This window comes from Ornithodoros turicata, chromosome 5 (genome assembly GCF_037126465.1).
Source record: "Ornithodoros turicata isolate Travis chromosome 5, ASM3712646v1, whole genome shotgun sequence".
Taxonomy (NCBI): Eukaryota; Metazoa; Arthropoda; class Arachnida; order Ixodida; family Argasidae; genus Ornithodoros; species Ornithodoros turicata.
The window spans coordinates 56,258,292-56,263,383 of NC_088205.1; the positions used below are offsets into that span (position 1 = coordinate 56,258,292).

Here is a 5,092-nt window from a genome sequence, read left to right on the forward strand (position 1 = left end):
GCTACATACCAATGGTGTCAAGTTCACAGGGTTCTGGAGTTGACCATGGCAAGGTTTGTGGTACGGAGTGCAATAAATCAGTCAGAAAGTGTGTAACAAGGGGCGCGAGCATTCCCAGACTCAATCCACAGGGTGGGGTGGGGGGGAGGGTGGGTGGGGGGGGGGGGCAAAGGCGCAAACGCGAATCGCAGAAGGCACGCAAGACACCAGACATCTGGGGGAAATAAGGATACCAAGAAACCGCCCGGTTGAAGACAGAGGGTTGTTATAATGGCAGTTTGCGAGGCGCAGCCACAGATTTCAGTCGGTTGTGGACAGGGTGCCCACTTCGAGCTGGCGTGTAAGACCTGTAGTACGACAAGTGCGATGAACTGAGACGAAACGTCGCACCGGTGTTGTGTTCATGTGTCGGCAGTGGCAACGTCGAGGGAGCGCCACCAAGTCCTCGACTGCAGCAGCGTTACAGGATTATTAAATGCCATAGACATCGGAGAAGGCAACACCTCTGGAAAGAGATATGTATCGCAGCTTGTTTGTTGTCTTATATATATTGCGTATATCTTCGCCCGTCATAGTACAATATTCTAACTGTTAACCTGATTGGTGGCCCCTCGCTTTCCATCGTACCGATGTCCAAAATTTACCCGCTGTTTCCATTTATCCCGGGAGTTATAGCGACAGCGTGACACGCAGTCAAAAAGCTGGGTGTCAAAGGGACATATTCTTGCAGAGCTCCAGACCGGCCCAGGAAAGTCTGGTTTATTCGCAGAAGGCTTGCGGATCAGACGATATTCGCTTCGAGTCCCGGCACATGTACATGCCGCGACGGCGATTCCCGGGGACAAGTACCCGAAGTTCCCAACACATTACTTGCCATAGAGGTCTAGGCACTGCGCAGAAGTAAGAAAAGCCGGACGCACTGAACTCTTACCAACTAATTCACCACCAAGCGCTATTTAATTACAGTACTTCTGCAATGTTACTTTCGATCTACTGTACAAATATGCACATGTCATTTGCTAGGTGCACGTTTACAGTTCGTGCAGCAACCATGTATGAGCCCTCAAGGAAAATAAGTGATGATGATGATGATGATGATGTTTAATGTAGCACTTTTTTTCGCTCCCCCAGTGAAAAATTAGTTCCGACGCCACTGATTGGGACAGAGAGCTGGTATGTCCTCTTAAGAATAAACTCTATTTGTTTGATTGAAAAAAGAGGATATGCTACGCTGCCACATACAAAGCTATGGGACGTGCTGTGGCATACGGAAGCAATGAAGCGAGTGCCCTTGCAAAATATAAGGAACTTGTCATTGCTGGGCATTACAATGTGAGTATTGAAGCCACGGGGCTGTTTGTTTACAAGGTCAAACCATTTATAGCTGCTACGCTTGACATGATAGCACAGAGTTCTTGCTGTGAACGACGAGTAGTCCAAGTAAAGTGCCCATTTTACATTGCAAACGCTTCTATACGCTTCTATTCATCACAGCATACAAAATAATTATTTCCAAGCGAAACAGTCGCAAATTGTGTGTCCAGCTAGCAAGATTTGTCAGTACGAGCAACAACCTCTAGGCACCACTGAGTTACGGAGATTCGTCGGAGCACAAGCACACGACAGCTGCACCAGTCGACAACTTTTCAAAATCATGTACTTGCATTTTGCATTTTCGCCCATAATTTTCTTTTTTCTATGTCTAGTGAGGCTCCGTGGCTTTGCATTTTCATTCTGCAAATCGTAGGTTATAATAATTCCAGAAAGCAAGCCCATTTTACCCTACAAGGGAACACTGCTCTAACCATTAACTGCATGTTATCTCGTACACCCTTGTGATATTTGTATAGGAAAAACAAGAAAAAACACAATGTCTCAGCAAACAGGATGTGGACATTGGAAATATTGGCAGATGTCAAAATTACGGAAGTATTATACCCAGCACATACACATACACTGTGATTGTAATTTCAAGGATCCTGAAAATATGGTCACTTTAGTCAATGTCCCATGTTAGTGACATACGTAAAATGACCACAATGCAGGTGCTCAGGGGCATATACCTTTGTACTTGGCATGTCTGAATTAAAACCGGAGCACGAAACACGGACAAGAACACACAGACGACACTTGCTCCCTGTGTTGCTGTGTGTTCTTGTCCGTGTTTCGTGCTCCGGTTTTAATTCAGTCATGTACCAACAGGCCCACTCTGCCATTTTGATGAACTTGGCATGTCATCATGTCATGTGAAAGAGCATCAGCATCAAAAGTTAAAGGTCAGCTCCGGAGATACCTTGACTTCTTGAAACTGTAACAATATTCTGGAAGCCCATATCGAACTGTGTCTGAAAGCACCCTTCATTTCCACAAAACAGCCCCACATTTTAAATAATCGTAAATTAACCATTTCGAAACAGACATGGGGGCCGCCATTTTTATGACGGCAGCTGTTCACGCGGTCTATATCGCCGACGTAAGTGATATCAGTGTTCTTCAAGACTTCCCTCCCTCTCTACGGAGCATACGGGAATGTAAACAGGCGATGGTGGCAGGGAGCGTCTGCTCGATCGACGTAGGTTTCTTGATCGCATCGCTTTCTTAATATTTGGGATGATCTGCCAATGCTAAAACACGCTGTTGATACCACTTGTGCAGTTAGGATTCGTGCAACTATGCTGTCGCGTTCCGGCCAGCGGCAGACTGGCTAAGAACGCAATGAACGTCACGTATATTGTCAACGGAACTGTGCTACGCCTACATACGAAAGATATTTTTATTCGCATTGTAGGTGTCCTTGATAAAGTAAGTCAATTCATCGCTTAATTGAAGACTTCACTCTCTTATAGTTACGGCTCACCACTGCTGCATCACTTGCGCATATCTTTCTCACTCTCGAACACGTTCCAGGCGTTTGACGTTACAGGAGCAGTAATCGCATTTCTTGGCATTATAACCGGGTGAACGAGTTGTGTTTGGCAACGCCATGTTATCGTATACACACTGCAGGTACTACGTACGTAAGAATTAGGCTTGAATGACAACCTTAGTGTAGATTCGCGATGAACGTATTTGCCGAAATTTTACACTGTCGAGAGAGCAACCACCAGATACAAGAACAAGATACTTACATGAGGGCATACGTGGCTTATGAGAGCTGAACAGAAAAAGAAAGGAAGGAAAAAATAAACGAACACAAAAATACACTGCACAGTACAAGGACACCATGCAAGTGTAATTATCAGGGATATCTTGCACCTTATTTCGGCTGGTTTACTAGTGCAGTGCAGCCATGAGTCATCACATTAATCAACCACAAAAAAAGAAAGAAAAAAAAAGAGAAAAGAAATGAAGATGAGTTGCTTCCATATGTGAAAGACACCAGTATTACATCTGGATCTGCATGCTGGTTTCAGGAGCCGATTTACTTCTTGAATCAATGCACACCTCCACACATTCCACAGATACTGTAATTTTACACGTAACACTGAATATACCATAATTTTATTGAATACACAGAGATCATAAAACTATCTGACTCCCCCCATAATCCCTCGCAACAGGTAAACAAGCACACTGCAAGATGGACAGAACACAGGTGTCAGTTCAGGTGTTCTGTGGTAAGTCTTAGGTGCAGAATCAGGTCATTCCCCACAAACCAGTGAAAGGGGTTGCAACACCACCATCCCACATGAACATAAAAGCTTCTTCGTACGAATGTGTGTTTTACAAACCAAGGTTGGAATAGAGTGTAGAAAATGGGCACCTTGAATAGCAAAGCTCAAGCAGCTCTGACGTCACAGACCTCAGGGCTATCAGTGGAATTGGCTGTATTTCTGAGGTCCTTGACATTCGTGCGTTAGTCAGGCATCTGTTCGAGAGCTTTTATCTCACGAAGTATGACACATAAAAAAAAAAAAAAAACAGATTGTTCAGCATTATGGAGCGCAATGCATGACACACCCAAGGTGTAACAAACCACGTCTATGAAAGCGTCCCAACCCCTTTGATTTTTCCCTGGCACTTCATGTAGTAAAAATGACTAAGGAACATGGAGTACCATTTACTGTGTGCTCCAAAATCTTGTGTTTGTTTCCCCATCCCCTACGCTTCTACAGAAGCCACCGATTAATGGCGAATGAAATGCCAAAAACTAAAACTCCTAGGTATGCGACTGTTTGTACATGTTCGCCGAAGCCCCTCTGCTGTCGACTTGCATTTAATGCCTTGCAGAGTTGTTAGCGTTTACTCATTCACTGTAACTCTTGCGGTGAGCCCCCCTTGTGTAGTCTCTTCCTTCTGTTCGGGGGCTCATGAACAGCTATCGTCCACAGAGATCGAGCAGAGCACCAGAAAGCCCCTGGACATAACCTGACATGAAAATTAGCATTATTAGAATTCCTAAAACAGACAGAACAGGCTTGTGCAGTAAAGAAGCAATGCAATTCTCTGTTTCAGTAGTTTTCTCACACACATTCCTTTTGTGTAGATACAATATGTGGCACACAGATAAGGTGGAAGTGATACATGACCTACTCACCATGACATACTTTGATACATGACCGAGTAACAGCACTGAGACAAGGAAACTTTTAGTGCACACAATGGCGGGATGTCCTTCAGAAGGGGAAGTACACCCACTATCCCCTACAACACTTCGAATGTTCCAGTTCCTGTAAGTGAGGAATGCAGGACAGTTGCTTAGTAATCGCTGCTAGCTTGAAATACTGTAAATCACCTTCGTGGGGCCAAAGCAGCTTCCCAATGTCTTGATCTGCACATCTTGCATGGTGACTGTGATGCTCATGAATATGTGAAGCAACGTTATGATCCAAATATCCATGACATGCCAGAGTATCGTGAGCCATTTTACCGGAAACAGGTTGCCATTATCATTGGTTGTCCATGTGTGCACACATGTACATGTTCACGATACTGTGGCACCATTATTGTAGCACCAGACGTTGCTTCACCAGTGCTGCTGTATGTACCTCTTTCCTGGGGCCTGAGAAAGGAGAAGCAGAAATTATAATGATACCTGTTAGGGCTAATATTGTTAGGAAAAGTGCAAAAAAGCACCTACATATTTAAGAGC

At 44.5% G+C, this 5,092-nt stretch overlaps 1 long non-coding RNA gene across 1 annotated transcript; it reads right to left on the reverse strand.

Moving 5' to 3' along the window:
- Positions 1-4,206: 4,206 nt before the first annotated feature.
- Positions 4,207-4,768, reverse strand: LOC135396058 (uncharacterized). The gene is made up of 3 exons (XR_010423276.1): positions 4,736-4,768; positions 4,538-4,670; positions 4,207-4,368 (listed from the first exon to the last, which is right to left on the reverse strand). It is a non-coding gene; the product is annotated as an uncharacterized LOC135396058 (long non-coding RNA).
- Between the last annotated feature and the right edge of the window lie 324 nt (positions 4,769-5,092).